The following is a 16,442-nucleotide window of genomic DNA, read 5'->3' on the forward strand; positions in this document are numbered from 1 at the left end:
ACTGTTTTTCAATACTTCCAAGGAAACTTGGTTTCATTGGTATGAACCTTCCTATTGGCTAGGCAGATAGGTACCTCTTACCCTATTCCCTCCCTCAACCTTTATGGTTATCATGACAGTGTGGCTAAATAAATTCAGCTTGATTTCAGTTTCTTTTAACACAAGGTTGATCTTGGAGGACAGTTTATGAAGCCTTTTCTTGAGCTAGCCCACCTAGAGCTCTTCATTCATAGCCTTTGAGATAATATATATAAAGTATTTGCAAATCTTAAAAATGGTCTCGTTAGCAAGACCTAGCACTTGGTTTGCAAAGCATTTTACATGTGTAATCTCATTTCACAACAACCCTAAGTAAGAGGTTCTCTTATCTCTGAATTGCAGATGAGAAAACAGTGACCTAGTGAGAGGCTGTGACTTACTGGATTACCAAGATAGTAAACACTTGAAACAGAATTTGAATTTAGGTCTTCCTGTCTCTAAGTTCAATACTTTACTTACCATACAAACACAAGCACTATGTAAGACCTCTAAGATCACTTCCAATTATAACTCTATGATCCTTTAAATTCAGGGGTCCAATACATCTCTTACAGTCCCTTGAGGAAGACTATTGTGGAGGCTTTTAAAAAGAAATATAAATAATATGAATAACTTGTTGAAATCATGGGAGTAGATTGAAGATGTGGATTCATCAGATCTGGGAAATCATTGGGTTAAGGAATACAATTGTACTTGCCTCTGAAATCTATCATTTAATTGGGAATGTTGTCTGCTTTGTAAAAAAAAAAAAAAAAAAAAAAAAAAAAGAAAAGCCAGGATAAATGATCTCTATTCCATGTTTCTTTTGGAAACAAGAAACAAACACATCTTCTTTCTGGAACTATAATGATGTCTTCAATTCTCATTAGTGTGCAAGGCAATAGATGTTGGAAGGCCACCAAAATACCTTGACCATTTCCATTTCTCATAGGAACAGGGAAGAAAATAGCTCTGAGAGAATCCAATTGGTATTCCAAAAGTCCTGGGTTCTTTCAGCATCCAATAGAGATGAAAAACATTCATCAAACCAAATCAAATAAAAACTGTTTACAGGGGTCTGGATGGTGTATCTTTCCCAGAACATAAACAGATTGCCAGCTGATCACACTTTTTTTCCTTTCTCTCTTTTCCATTCTCTCTCTCTCTCTCTCTCTCTCTCTCTCTCTCTCTCTCTCTCTCTCTCTCTCTTCTTCTTCTTCTTCTTCTTCTTCTTCTTCTTCTTCTTCTTCTTCTTCTTCCTTTCTTTGTGTCTTCCATTCTTTCTTCTTTCCTTCCTTTCTGTCTCTCTGTCTTTCTTTCTTCCTGTTTTTCATTCTTTCCTTATTCCTTATTTCTGTCTTCCTTTCCATTTTTCCTTTTTTCTTTCTTTCTACATTTTTCACTTTTCCTTTCTTTCCCTTTCTCTTTTTCCTTCTTTTCCCCTTCTTTATTTTTTCCTTCTTTCTTCTTTTTCTCTTTCTCTTCCTCCCCTCCCTTTCTTCCTCCCGTCCTCTTTTTTCCCAGAAACAAACTTGCTAATATTCACTCCTGAATGACTCTTAAGATATAGCTATAAATAACCCATTTACAGAATGTCAAGATCACAAAATCATAGAACGTTAGACCTAGAAATGGGCATAAGTACATAGAATATTAAAACATTGAATGTTAGTTAGAGTTAGAAAGAACCTTAGAACACCGGATGTTAGAATACATAACTTAATAGTTTGAAAATCATCTTTTTTCAAATGATCCTCCAGACAACCATAAATGAAAATGATACAAGACTGACCATGATTCTCCCTCCCTAGAAACTTTCAGTGACTCTTCTCAAGCCCTAAGATCAAATATAAAATCCTCTGGTTATCATTCAAAAGCTTTCATAATTTTCTCTTTCCAGTCTTACACCTTACTTTCCCCCTCCACTCTACCCTAGCCCCTGCCTTCTTCCCATATATTTTGCTATCCAATACCCCAGGCTTCCTGTCCCCTAACTATATTTTTCTTCTAAATGGAATACAAAATTTTCAGACTGGTTTCTAAATCCTTGAACAATCTGGATCCTCTTGACTATAATTCAGTGGATTTCATTTTACTCCCCAATCAAACATTCTGATTTTGGCCAAAGTGGTCTACTAATTATGTTGAAATGCAGTTATAAGAATATTTTTAAAAGAATAAGTTCACAAACCTCAAAATACCTGATTCTAGCCTAATCCTCATGTACTATAAAATAGCCAATTAGTCAACAACAACAAAAAAGATGAAAATACTATGCTTTGATCCATATTCAGTCTCCATAGTTCTCTCTTTAGATGTATTTGGCTCTTTCCAAATCTATTGGAATTGCTTTGAATCACTTTATTGTTGAAAAGAGCTAAGTCCATCACAGTTGATCACCTAATCTTGTTGCTGAATCTCTTGATTCTGCTCACTTCACTTAGCATCAGTTCAAGTAAATCTTTCTGGGATTTTCTAAAATCAGCCTGCTCATCATTTCTTATAGAACAATAATATTCCATAACATTCATATACCATAAATTATGCAGCCATTCTCCAACTGATGGGCATCCACTCAGTTTCCAGTTCCTTGCCACTATAAAAAGGGCTGCCATAAACATTTTTGCACAAGTAGGTCTTTCTCCCTTTTTAAAGATCTCTTTGGGATATAGACCTGGTAGAGACACTGCTGGTTCAAAGGATATGCAGAGTTTGATAACTCTTTGGACATAATTCCAAATTGCTCTTCAGAATGGTTGGATCAGTTCACAACTCCACCAACAGTGTATTAGTGTCCTAGTTTTCCCATATCCCTTTCAACATTTATCATGATCTTTTACTGTCATCTTAGCCAGTCTGAGAGGTATGAGGTGGTAAGATGATTACATTTTAATAAGAATTGAAGTAGATTATCACTCAGTGGCAAGATATGAGGAGTACATAGAAAGTTGCCAAATCAAAATATTCATCCTACCAAGATCTAAGATTCTAACCATAGAAATTAATTTTTTTGATTAGCTATTTCTTTTTCTCTATGGTTCTGCTTGTTCAAATAAGTTATTCTTATAAATATAACATAACACGTTGTAAATCTGTTTGGACCCTTTTGGGATACCTAAAAAAGCTAGGGTTTGGAAACCAAACTTGCATCTTCCTCAATTGCTTTGGTTCTTCAGTCTTTAGATCCTTACATTTTATGCCAACCCAAGAGGGTGGGTCTTATGCTCTCCGACACTGGCAATCAGTGGTAGAGTGCAAAGAGACCTTTAGTCAAGATTCTTATAATCAGGAGATCTGAATTCAAGTTTTGGTTCTGAATCTTATTTGTTGGGGGATTCTGTGCAAATCACTTCAGCTCCTCATCTGTAGAATGGGAATAATGATAGCTGCCTATACTACACACTTCATAGGATTATTATGAGGAAAAACCTTTGTAAATGTTAATACTCTATAGACATGTGAATTACATGTCTTTAGAGGGACATCCTAAGAGTTTCACTGTCTCTGCTGAATCAAACTTAGGTTCTGGTGATCAGTTTTTATTCTATAAGTCATGCCTCCTTTGAACTCTTTGATGCTCTCCTATTTTACCCCCCTCTATTTTATGGACCCCCCAAATTATGTTGAGAAATTCAACATGAGTTTTTGGTACTTTCCAAAATTAAACTGTTTCCTCTGGTAAATTTCCTCCCACTCTCCCCCTCCTCATAAACTTAGTAAACCAAAAACAGGATGTGGTTTATAAAGAGATTAAGATGCCATTGTGGCTATGGTGAGCTGCCTGATGATCAAATATTTCTCTCTTCTATGCTAGGTGAGGCACTTATTTAGGATGATTGAAAAGGGGCTCCATCTCATGGTCTACATTCTATGAGAAACCTTTGTATGTGAAGGGGGGGGGGACTAGATTTGGGATCTTTCTCAGAGCTGAAATGGCCTTTAGAAATCAGATGATCATAAATTTAGAGCTGGAAGACATCATAAAAGTAATTGAGTCCAATCCACTCATTTTACAGGTAGAAAAACTGAGGCTAAGAATTCTTGACTTACAAAAGGTCATACTATTAATAAACAGAAGAATGGGGATTTGGATCCATGGAATTTGATTCTAAATCCAAGGCCCTTTCCATTATTACCCTCTGGTCTCTCATCAGTCCATCCTCATATTCATTGCAGGCATTGTCTTTGTAGCACCTCTGACAATCAAGTGTCTACCTGGATACTTCCAGAAGTTATTACCTTACATAGTAAGTTGATAATTTGGAAAGTTGTCCAGTTTGTCTCCAAACATTTTTTTTTTTTTTGGTGGGGGGAGGCTTTACACCTTTGCTACTGTCATTCTCCATACCTAGAATCTCTTTTCCCACCTCTAGTTCTTGAACTTTAACCTATCCTTCAAGGCTCATTATCTCCCTTAAGAAAGCTTCTTTGAGCTTTATTCCTCACTCCTCCCCTCCCGTTCACTCAGAACTTCTCTTTCTTCTGCATATTTGTAGTCTTTAGTTTGTATCTTTTCTATGCACACATTACAGCCTACTTTCTATTGAAGTTATTTGCATCTCCGTCTTATCCTTGTTACTAGGAGATCTGGGAGCAAGTCGTAGTCATCTCAGGATCCCGAACTTGTATAGAACAGGCTAGGCGCTGAATACACTTTTGCTGAATGAATCGGCCTGGAGCGTGAGTATTGAGAGGGAGAAATAACAATAGCTGACATTGCCCGCTCAAAATCTTGCTCGGGACTTAGGCTGCAGAAATCTCTGCAAGACATAGAAAAGGCTTACTTTTGGGGTCTATTTGGGCTCTGGGGCAGTCGTAAAAAAAGAAAGGAAACAAGCACATAGCTCCATAGCGTCCTAGAATGTTGCAGATAGAAAGCACTCTGTTTGCCATATTTACATACTAGCATAATGAAATAGTCTTACACACAATAGGCACTTAATAAATACTTTTTGATTAATTAAAAGCCACTGTGAAAAAAGAAAAGAAAAGAAATCCACTGTGATGAGTGTGGGGAAATCAGATGGAAGACTCGCCTTTGGAGTCCCCAAATAACATCTTGATTAATTCAGCAGAATTTAAGGTTGCCAAGGCACTCTTCTTTAAGAGAGCCAAGTGAAGCAGTAGTGCAAATGGTGATCGTTGTGCCTGTTTCACAGAAGAACAAATTGAGTTTAAGTGACTTGCACGAACCCACCCAGCTACCCACAGAAACATGTAAGACAATGACTGACTTTCTGAGCCTTGGAAACTGTAGGAAGGGCCTTTATGCCGTCATAAGCACACTGGGGCAAGCGGGAGAAGGAAGCATGAAATAATCATGGCCTCCCCCAAGTGCTCGCGTGAACCAAGAAAGAGATTTTCCTACATTGTCCCCAAAAGACCTGTCTGCCGGAAGTGAGGCCGTGGGCCACGTGTGAAACAGGCCGCGGCCTAAAAGTCAGGGGGCAGCGGAGAGGCAAAGAGACGTCACCGGGTTAACTTCGGACGCACGAGGCAGCCGAACAGTGACGGGAGGGAGGGGAGAAGGGCCCACGCCTGGAACCTGTGTCTGCTCCGCACTCCGCAGGCAGGGCCCAGAGGGCGCAGTCACTTGTTAAAGGAGCGCCGGACACCGCGGTGTCCTACATCCGCCTTCCCTCATGGGCCACGGCGGGTAGGGCCGCGGTCACGAGTGTGGGCCCATCCCCCGCGGCGAGGCGGTGTTCTCTACATTCTCCAGAGATGCCATCGCACACGCGCCATTGTGGGAGCCCAGCTGTAAGCCTGAGCCGGTGCTTGTGTTGTGACCCCAGGGAAAGGCCAGCTTCTCCAGGGCCCGAGACCCACTCGGGTGACCAGTGAGTCAGGTAAGTGAGCGACCCTCACAGTGGACACGCGCCCTTCGTGCCAGGAGGTTCTCCGAGGCAAGGTCCCGCATGGCGCGCACTGCCGTGTGCTACACGAGCCTGTGTGCTCACATCCCCACATGCAGACAGCTAATGGAGAGCCTTGTGGAGGAGTTGAAAGTGCATCAGATATTGATTCAAATACTTTTTCTCACACAAATATGCATAATGATTTCCATACCCTGAATGCTCAGACACATAAATGCATGTCTATTTATATACACTGCTGATATGCATGTGCACGATCTGTTCCGCACCGAGCCCGACATCTGCACGCGCACACACGTAGAGGCACCGGCCGTCCACAAGCACCGGCCCAGAATGCACAGCACGCCGAGCACAGCCGCCCCTCCTCTGCACGTGTGCACACGGGCGCTCGCACTGCACACAAGTCCGTGCACGCACGCACGCACGCCCCGGCTGAAGCACACATAAACACACCCGCAGAGCCCGCGGCGCAGCAAAGACTGGGCTGGGACTCCAGGCGCTTTCCCCCGAATATTTGCCAGCACTTTAGCTGACGGTTTCCTGGAAATGACTGGGCAGCTGCCGGGTCCCATTCTATCCGCTTCAGGAAGACAGCTCAGCACTTTTTCTTTTCAAAGTCTGGGACTCATAAAAGCAGCAGTTTGGTCTCATATTTTCCACTCCAGCGCTGGCTGACTCTCCCTCCCCCTCCCCCAACTCCTTGGAAGGGCTCTCCCGCAGCGCCCTCTGCCGGGCCTCAGGCTCCGCCCGGAGGAGGCGAGAGGAAGAGGGCCCTGGGGAGACGCTTCGGAAGGGAAAGCCGGGGACCTTGCAGAGGGTCCCGTCCCACTGCTTCTACCTGCAAGGGAGGAAACCGGCGCTTGGACGTGAAGGGCGCTGTGGCGCTCCTCCAGGCGCGCTGGGCAGTCCGGACCGGCCCTCAGCCTCCCCGCTTCCGAGGCGCCGTTTTATACCCGCCAGGTGTTAACTCTCCGGTGCAAATGAGGGGGCGCCTTATTAGGACCTCCTTATGGCGAGCCTTTGTGAAATCAATGATGCCTTTTCCGTGCTAAGAGTAATCCCAACTTGTATTGTTAGAGTCGATTATCTATCTGTCTGTCTGCCCATTGGGATTCCCTTAAGTGGGTCACATTTTACGAGCCGTTTTCCTTTTTATTCCCATCACTGGAGTTGGCAACAACCCCGAGAAGGAAACAGACAATCACTATCATCTCCCATTTATCAGTGAGGAGTCCCGGGCCCAAAGGAGGAACGTGGTTTACCCACAAAAGAACTGAATGAAATAGCCAGAACTTGAACCCGGTTTTCCCAGCCGGACGGTGCTTCACTCTGCCCCGTATTTTGTCACCATTTTATGTGTGTATTAAAAGTGCTGGAAATGCCTAATCGGAGAAGAGATTGGGGAGGATGGGCTGAGAACTAGAGCTGTCTTCAAGCACTTAGTGTGTTCTGCGGAAAAGGGAGAGACTTGTTTTGCCTGGCTCCGAGGGCCAAACAGGGAGCCAAGGAGGGGACCTGCAAGGAGGTGGATTTGCCTGAAGACTGGACTTCTTTAGGAGGCATGGAGTTCCCTATCACGGGCAGTCTAGAGGTAGAGACTCAGACACCATTCATTGGCCAGGGCTGCTAGAGAAGGAGTTGCTGCTCAGGTATGGGCCGGACTAGTTAATTGCTGAAGTCACTTTCAAATATATTTTGTGATTCTATATTGACTAATTAGTTCTATGCGCTGGTAAAATAGTGTCATTTGCCAACCTGCTACACTTGCTGTTCTTGGACATCAATATTCAAAAAAAGATTTTTTGCATAAGGTTCATACATTTAAGTGAGGCCATCTAACCCAACCTCTTCATTATACAAATGAGGAAACTGAGGCCCAGAGTGGTCTAGTAACTTGGCTTTGGGCCTACAATAGTCATCCTAGAGCCAATATTTGAACCCACGTCCTCAGACTCCAAGTTCAGTGCAAAATACTTTTCCAAATCTGCTTTTTAAAATCATCTCTAGGAAGCTATAAAGGAAATTGATCAGCTCATTTGTTGAGTCCCTGGCCAGAAGCATTATCTGCAGAAATACTTAGGTCTGCCATGTCACTTTTAATCCAGCTATCTGACTCTGACTGTTTTACACTCTCCTTTCCATGTTATCTTCTGCCATTAAAATATACTCTCTCTCTCTCTCTCTCTCTCTCTCTCTCTCTCTCTCTCTCTCTCTCTCTCTCTCTCTCTCTGTGCTTGTATTTGCATTCTAAGCACAGGCCTAGCACAGGGTAAGCACTTAATTTATTTTATCTTGGCCACAGGAGGACCTGCAATCGTCTAGGATAAGGCTGGATGGGGGATAACTACCATGAACCACTCAAGACACACAGGATTGAGACACCTAAAGTTGGCAGATCTGTGTCCAGATCCTCATTCACCCGTGTGACCTCATCTTCTCTTCTCTGGCCCCCTATTTCCTTATGTTCTTTATAGGTTCTATGGGGTGTTCAGCACTTCTGGTATGAGGGCTTGCTGAGCCTTTTTCATGGCTGCTTATCTAACTTTGGTGTCCACTTGCCACCTAACTTTCATCTGTGACTCCAAGAAGATGGAGCATAAGAGCAGAGACATTCCAGTAAAACCTTCTTGTCAGACAGACTAAACCAGGTTGAGGATTACTGACAGGCTTCAAGCTCACTGATGAATTAGGAGCACATGAAGACTTCCTTTATCAGAAGGGCAGATGGAACAATTTGTCCCAGAGAAGGCAGCTGAAGCAGGTGCTGGGGAGTGCTTAGAGATTGGCCAGACATTGAAGATGCCAGAGTTATCCTCTGCATCCCAGGTCATTGCCAGTAGTCTTGATTTTTGTCCTAGCATTGAACTTTGGTGACTCAGGAGGGGAAACTTTGTGCACTTCTGCCTCACTTAAAGCCAATTCATGAGCAAGTCAAGCCATCATCTTGTGATGTCATTGGTCCTCTAAAAATGAAAGATGAGCAATAATAACATCTATAAAATGAGATCAGAGGCAATGAAGTTTAATTACATCTACAATCCTTTCCATCTCTAAATCCTATGATTTTTAGGTAGTTTTCATGCTTTTCTCTTTCCTGGTGATTCCTTACCCTGATCCTAGCCAGGAGATTGGCATTGGGAAGCAATCTTCCCCTGAGGAAGTCCAATTGGTATTGAGTCATAGGCTGACTAGAAATTTTCAAAATCTGCAGAGGCAGCAAAATAGTAGAAGTAATCTGGGGGAACATCAGGAGACAGTAGAGTGTTAGGAAACAACCTGGACATGTGACTCCCTCTTCTTGGCCTTTAAGTTTGACCTCTGTAACCTGGGGGAGCAGGAGATAGTTTCTAAGGTCCCTCTTGATTCTAACATATATAGTTCTTTAGTTCTCATAGCTGAAGGATAAGGGGAAAGGAGGGCTCCAGAGCCATATCAGAGGCTGTCTATTTTAGATAATTTCCTGTGTTCCCCTCATGCCTGAAAACATTTTTCCAGGGGCCAAAATCTTTGATTCTGCCTCTTGGGAAGGAAAGAGTGTTGAGGATTTTGGTAAAGTATGGAGAACATTGAGTCTGGGGCCACCCAGGACAGGCAGCCTCTGTCGCCTTACCCCAGTGCCTGAGGGCTGTCTTGGAGTTTGTGCACATTCCAGTGAACTAAACATGCTTTGACATTTTTGTTACTGAGAAATTATTAACACACACACACACACATTTAATAAAGAAGAACAACCAGACTTTGAAATCCATCCATATTAGAGATGGACCTCCTTGTCTCCTTTCAGGCAAACAATTAGGTCTGGTGGGTATAAGAAGTATTTGTGTATGGGAAGGGAGGGGTTGTGGATCCAGAAAGATAACAAAAGCTTCTTGAAAGGAAAAAAGAGTGTAGTGGAATATATTATTATTATTTAGTTCTACTTTTAAAAATAAGATTTTTATTGATATATTTTTTTTTCTTTTTCTGAGGCTGGGGTTAAGTGATTGCCCAGGGTCACACAGTGTTAAGTGTCTGAGACCAGATTTGAAATCGGGTCCTACTGAATTCAGGGCTGGTGCTCTATCCACTTCGCCACCTAGCTGCCCCATGTTTTGTTTTTTTAATCACTATAATTTTCCCCAGTATCCTTCTCCTTTTGCCTCCCAGAAAGCTATTCTGTATATAACAAATAATATTTTTAAACAAAAGAAAGAGGAAGGAGATTTTGATTGAATATGAAGAACTACTTTTTCTTTGTTTGATTTTTTCAGTTTTTCTTTGGATATTTGCCTTAATTTAAAATTCATTTCTAAATATGTATCTTTTCTCCTAACCTAGAGATATCTTCCTTAGATTAAGAATTAAAAAGCAAAGAGAAAAAAAGCAGTTCAATGAAATTAATTAATGCATCACCTAAGTCTGATAGTTTTTGCAATACTCCATACCTATTGTCTCTCATCTTGTCACAAAACCAATACGCTTTAATTAAGTAATTAAGCAGACATTGTGCTAAATTCTAGCATTAAAAAGGAGTCCCTGCTCTCAAGGTGTCCACAAGGAAACCATTTGTAAACACCTATGTACAAACAAACTGTATAAGTTTGAGATAATCAATAGAGGGACAGCACTGGCATTGAGGGAGGCTGGGGAAAATGTCTTGAAGAAAGTAGGATTTTATTAACAAAGGAAATGAGGAGGGAGAGAGTGCCAGATATGGGAGACAGTCAATTAGGGGATGGACTGTATTGTTCAAGGAATGACAAAAAAAGTCACTCTCACAATCACAAGGAAAGTGAGGAGTCTGGAAAGATAGAAGCTGGGCAGGTGATGAAAGACTTTGAATGCCAAATGAAGGATTTTATATATGAACTGGGAGTTGAAAAGGAGTCACTATTTGAATAGGATAAAGTTAATATGGTCAGAACTGTGTTTTAGGAATACTAATTTGACAGCTAAGTGAGGGATGAAATGGATTAGGGTGAAATTTGAGGTAAGGAGACCAACTATAAGCTTAGGGTAGGAATCGTGATATAAGATGATGAATGCCTAAATCAATGTGGTAGCAGTCAGTGTCAGAGGAAAGAAAGGTGTGTATGTGAGATTCTACTGAGGTAGAATCAACAGAACTTGGAAACAGATTAGATATAAAGAATGAGATGGAATGAAGAATTATGGATGACATCTAGGTTATGAGCCTGGGTGACCAGGAGGGTGGTGGTGCCTGTGGCAGGAAATGGAATGTTTAAAAGGGAGAAGGAACTTGTGGGAGAAGAAAAGATGATAAGTTTAGTTTTGGACACATTAAGTTTAAGTTGCATATGGGGCATCTAGTTCAATACTTCCAAAAGGAAGATATAAGTCTGGAGGTCAGGAGAGTGGGTCTGCATAAATAAATATAAGAATCATCTAGGTAAATAATAATTGAATTCAATGAAACTGATGAGATCACCTAGTGAAATAGTGTGATGAAGGAGAAAAAAAAAGAGTTCAAGAAAGATCTTTAAGGAACACCCATGATTAGTGGATGAAGATCCAGTAAGCAAGGCTGAAAAGAAGTGGACAGATAGGCAAGAGGAGAATCTTGAGAAAACAGTGTCATGAAAACCTGGAGAGAGAGAAACACATTAAGGAGAAAAGGGTGATTGACAGTGTCAAAGGCTGCAGAGAGGTCAAAAAGGTTGAGTATCGAGAAAAGATTATTAGATTTGGCTTTATTTATTGTTTGTTGTAAATAAGAGGAAATGTTCTCACAACTATTTCTATTGGGTTATTTCTTTGCTCATTTTAGTCTTTTCTCCTCGGAATATAGGTAGAATTCACCAAACATTTATAAAATGTAGTGGAAAATGTATTTATAGGATTAAATAGAATTTTATTTTTGTGAATATTGTGCATTATTTTATTAACTTTTTTATTTTTCTGTTTTTCAGAATTTATAATTTTGTCATCATGATAATATAATCTTTGCATTCTGACTGATAAAATATCTGAAAAACTTTCCCATGGACATATTTTAGAACTACTAAAATATATTTCATCTGATTCATCCAATAATGAACTAGATAATGAATTTGATGACCCAAGTGATACAATTGCAATTATGTAATAAGAGAAAGAGTATTCCTCATCTGATTCTGAAGGCTATGAATCTGTCACTGAAGATCTTTCTGCAGTTGACAGTCTAAAAAGTGATGAACAATAATTGTACTTTCTCTTTGGACTCAAGTTCACAACAAGAGATGAAGAGCTATAATGTCTGAAAGTCCACTACTGCTATTGCTGCTTCTCAGAACTTGCAACAACTAAATATTAATTAGTATACTTTGATGTGTCCCCATGATATGGTCTACAACCCTATGTCATGAAGAAAAATTTCATTTCTTCTCTTTGCATTGATTTTGCATTTTAGTGAATCAATGCTTAGAAACATTCAGAGACATACAAATGCTGAGGGAACAGGCAATGCTGACTACTCTGTTACATGATATTAATTAGAAAACTAAATTAGTCTTATTGTCATTTATGACATTATTAGTGGGGAAAAAACATCCAATAAAAAGCACAGAGAATAGCTCCTAGGAGGTCCTTCATCCAATAAAATTGTGCAATGTTATTGTTTTGCATATACTGTTATGTATAAAAATAATGTGTTATATGTAATATATTATAATGATGCCATACATTTTATATAACATTATATAAATTGTTATTTATATAAAATATTAAATATAAATAAATAAAAATAAAATATTATATATTATAGTTGATCAATTTCTGTCTTGCAAAATAATTTATGTCAATTAAGGAAGACAAATGAATCCTCAAATTGGATGGCAGTAGACACTGAAAACAGATACATGTACAGTGGATTCCCTTATTTTAGAAAAAAAATGATACTAGGAGCAATGATACTAGTATACATATAGATATATAATGCTGAAGCTCATGATATCACGACTTAACAAAAGGTATAATATAACCTGTTGCTTAGTCATTTTTCAATTGTATCAATCTCTTAATGACCCCATTTGGGGTTTTCTTGGCAAAGATACTGGAGTGGTTTGTCACTTCCTTCGCTATCTCATTTGGCAGATGAGTAAACTGAGGCAAACAGGGTGAAGTGACTCACCCAGAGTTACCTAATTAGTAAGTATCTGAGGTCAGGGGGCAGCTAGGTGGCGCGGTGGATAGAGCACCAGCCATGAAGTCAGGAGGACCTGAGTTCAAATCTGGTCTCAGACACTTAACACTTCCTAGCTGTGTGACCCTGGGAAAGTCACTTAACCCCAGCCTCAGAAAAAAGGAAAAAAAAAGTATCTGAGGTCAAATTTGAACTCAGGTCTGGCATCCTATCTACTGTGCCACCTAGCTGCCCCATATTATAATCTGGGACAATTATTTTATATCCTTTGATCTTTCTTTGAGATTTACAGAGCAAGGGTATGTAGTTGGGGCAATTCCTCAGAACCACCGAGAACCTCAGGAAATAGCTAAGACATGAATGAAGGCCACTGCATAAAAGTCTGGTTTTGAAATCAACGAAGAAGCCTGCAGTGACTTCATACTACTGTAAGAGATCCAAATCTATAATAACTATTGTGCGATCCCTCCTTCCAGATGTCCAGACTCCAGCCAAGGACAACTCAAAGTGAAAGCTGGATACTATCCTACTCTGCAATAAAAATAAGGTTAAGAGTTGATGTTCTTGACCAAACGACAAGGTGTTACTCACTTAAAGAGGAAAGCAGGAGATGGCTTATGGATTTTTTTTAACCATTTTCTAGATAGGGCTCTCATCAACAGCTTGATAATCTATCAAGAAATTTGTGATTCAAATAGCTCTTGAGAATGCCCCAAAAGGGACACGAGGAGCTTCCTATAGATTGTCTAACTAGTAAATCAAAAGTTAAGAGTGGCAACATTTGAAGTCAAGTATGATCTTCCAATCAAAGTAGTGCTATAAACAGGGCAAGACTATCATTTGCAAAAAGCTCACTCATAACAAATGCAGGATGAATAAGTATGCAAAACATAATTCCTAAATAAGTGATTACAATGAAATCTATTTAATAAAAATCTCTTAACTGTGCAAATGCATTGTAAGCACAAATAGCTACAAACATATCATTTTATTGTGAAATAAGTATTTCATTCTGCTATCTATTTTCTTTGCCTTATGGATAAAAAAGCAGTCAATTAATACAGTTTGATCCTTTGATGTATTCTTAAATTCCAATCCTTCTAGTGATATGAGATCATCAATAACTCTGGAAAGAGTAGTTTCAATTGAGTGCTGAGTTTGGAAGTTGACTGTAGAGATTTAAGAAAAGAGTGAGAATAGAGGAAGTGAAAGTACCAAATGTTTAGTCATAAACATCTCATCATATGAGATGATAGCAAGTGGGGATGGACTGATCAAGTGAGGCTTTTATGAGGATGGGATAGAAGCATCCAGTAGAGAGGAATATATTGAAGAAAGTTGAGGATGAAAAAGGTGACAATCTTCTGGAGAAGATGGGATGGAATGGGATCATTTATGAATAAAAAGGGGTTTGCCTTGGCAAGGCAAAGGGTCACCTCTTCATTTAAGACTGGGGTGAAGGGGGAGATGGTTGCAATGAGTAATTTGAGGTGAGGAGGAAAAGCAAAGAGGGAGCACTTTACAGTTTTTTTTCCCATGAAATATGAAATCCAATTATCAGTTGATAGGGTGGGAGGAAACTTGAGGGACCAAGTTTGATGTAATGTAATTAGATTATTTCCACTCTCTGAGCTTCACTTGCCTCATTTGTTAATAAGGGGATAGAAAGTCCTTTTAAGCTCTAAATCCTGGAAATCTAAAAAAAAAAAAAAAAAAAAAAATCCAGTCTAATTTCCATATTCATGAGGAGGTCCTACCCACCAGAACTGTAGAAATCAGTTTGGGAAATCTAGTTAACCTAGACTTAATCCCCTTTACTTTCCTGGGCTCCTGGGCATCCATGTTTACACTGGTGCTGAGAGTTAAGTAGGTCCTTAGGATTACAATCATCATTTTTGGATTTGCTGGAACTGCGTTGTCAGTGTTCTTTCCCCATAAGATGTGGGAGTTACTCCATGTCCATGTTTTCCAGGGAAACTGTGGTTGCTTCTCAGATTTGGATCCAAGGTTAATATTCAGTAGAAACTTAAAACTTATTCCCTTAGAGTTGGACCCAGGGGTCTTGGGAATGAACTGGCAGTAGAGAAAGGATAAAGCCTCCCAAGCTAGAGAAAGTTCCAGAACAAAATTACTATGGTGAGAGGGAGGAAACTTTCTAAAATATGATCATAAATTACAAAGAGAGGAAACTCCAAGAGGTGGGTTTTTGTGGAATAGGAGGTAGGGGGGGGGAAATCTTGGCCTGGCAGATTTCCATGTGTGAGTTAGAAAGGAGATCGAGAGCACGTTTCACCAATAGACAGTCACTACCAGAGCCTGGCCAGCTGGCTTCAGACCAGGTCTCCTTGACACACTCAGTAACTGAAATCGCTAATGAAAATGCAGAGGAATGTCCCCTTCCTTTCCTCAGGCTTTCTGATGGATGACAAAATTCACACTATTAACTCCTTCACACTATACTCAGTAACAAATGAACTGTGCAAATGAAACAGGTCTGTACTTGTGTGTGAATGTATGCAAGCTCCTGTATTTATGTATGTGTATCTGTATGTTAATGTCTGTCTGACTATATTTGTGTCTATAATTCTTTGAGTTGTGGTATGTGGTATGGCAAGAGCTGTGGACTTTATCTGGAAGACTTACATCTTGTCTCTATCACTTACTCATTTTATGACTACAGACAAGCAGTCTTTAAGGGCTCAATTTATTTATCTCTAAAATGCAAGGGTTAGGCTAGCTGACACTCATGGATAAGGCTGCAGCTGGGGGCTCCTGAGGGATTTGAGAATGTGAATTCACAGCTGCCCATAGGGAACTTTACCCATAAGTCTGAATTGAGAGGATTATCTTTCCTCTCCCTGTTTCTACTTCCCCATCCTTTACCTCTTCTTCCCTGCTCCCCACACCTAGCTGTTAACCTGGATAAGATGCTAAGTGTATATACTTGTATAAGTATTACAATACCTGTCATTCAGCAGGCACTTAATTGATTGATGAATGGTTCTTTAATGAATATTTCTTTCCCTTTCCCTCTCCTTCCTTCCCCTGTCTCTTCCCCCTCTTCTCTTCTGTTCTCTTCGCTTTGTGTGCCTCTCTCCCCTCTCTTCTATTCTGTTCTGTTCTCTTCTGTGTGCCTCTCCCCTTCCTCTTCTCTCTTCTCTCTCCCCTTTCACTCTTCTCTCTCTGTAAATGTTCCTAAGCAAAGTCTCAATGGAATGTGAGACACTGCTTTGAGTCTCCGTTTCTTATTCATTCTATCTCCCTTATAGGACTTTTAGGGGAATACTTCAAAAACTAAAAGTACCTAGAAATAATAAAGAGCTATGTGAATGGGAACTAGTTACTAGCCAATTGCCTCTCCTCTGCACCTGTCACTTCAAATATCCCTCAGTCAGAAATACTCAGCTGACCCTTGTATCTGAGCTCTA

The 16,442-nt window shown here is 40.3% G+C and overlaps 1 long non-coding RNA gene across 1 annotated transcript in view; it reads left to right on the forward strand.

The window, feature by feature from the left end:
- The first annotated feature begins 5,777 nt into the window (after positions 1-5,777).
- Positions 5,778-16,442, forward strand: part of LOC141557386 (uncharacterized) — a 41,727-nt gene continuing 31,062 nt past the window's right edge. Inside the window, exon 1 of the long non-coding RNA XR_012486776.1 lies at positions 5,778-5,867. This is a non-coding gene — a long non-coding RNA (uncharacterized LOC141557386). The remainder of the gene's footprint in view (positions 5,868-16,442) is intronic.

The sequence above is a fragment of the Sminthopsis crassicaudata genome, chromosome 2, assembly GCF_048593235.1.
Source record: "Sminthopsis crassicaudata isolate SCR6 chromosome 2, ASM4859323v1, whole genome shotgun sequence".
In the NCBI taxonomy this organism is placed as follows: Eukaryota; Metazoa; Chordata; class Mammalia; order Dasyuromorphia; family Dasyuridae; genus Sminthopsis; species Sminthopsis crassicaudata.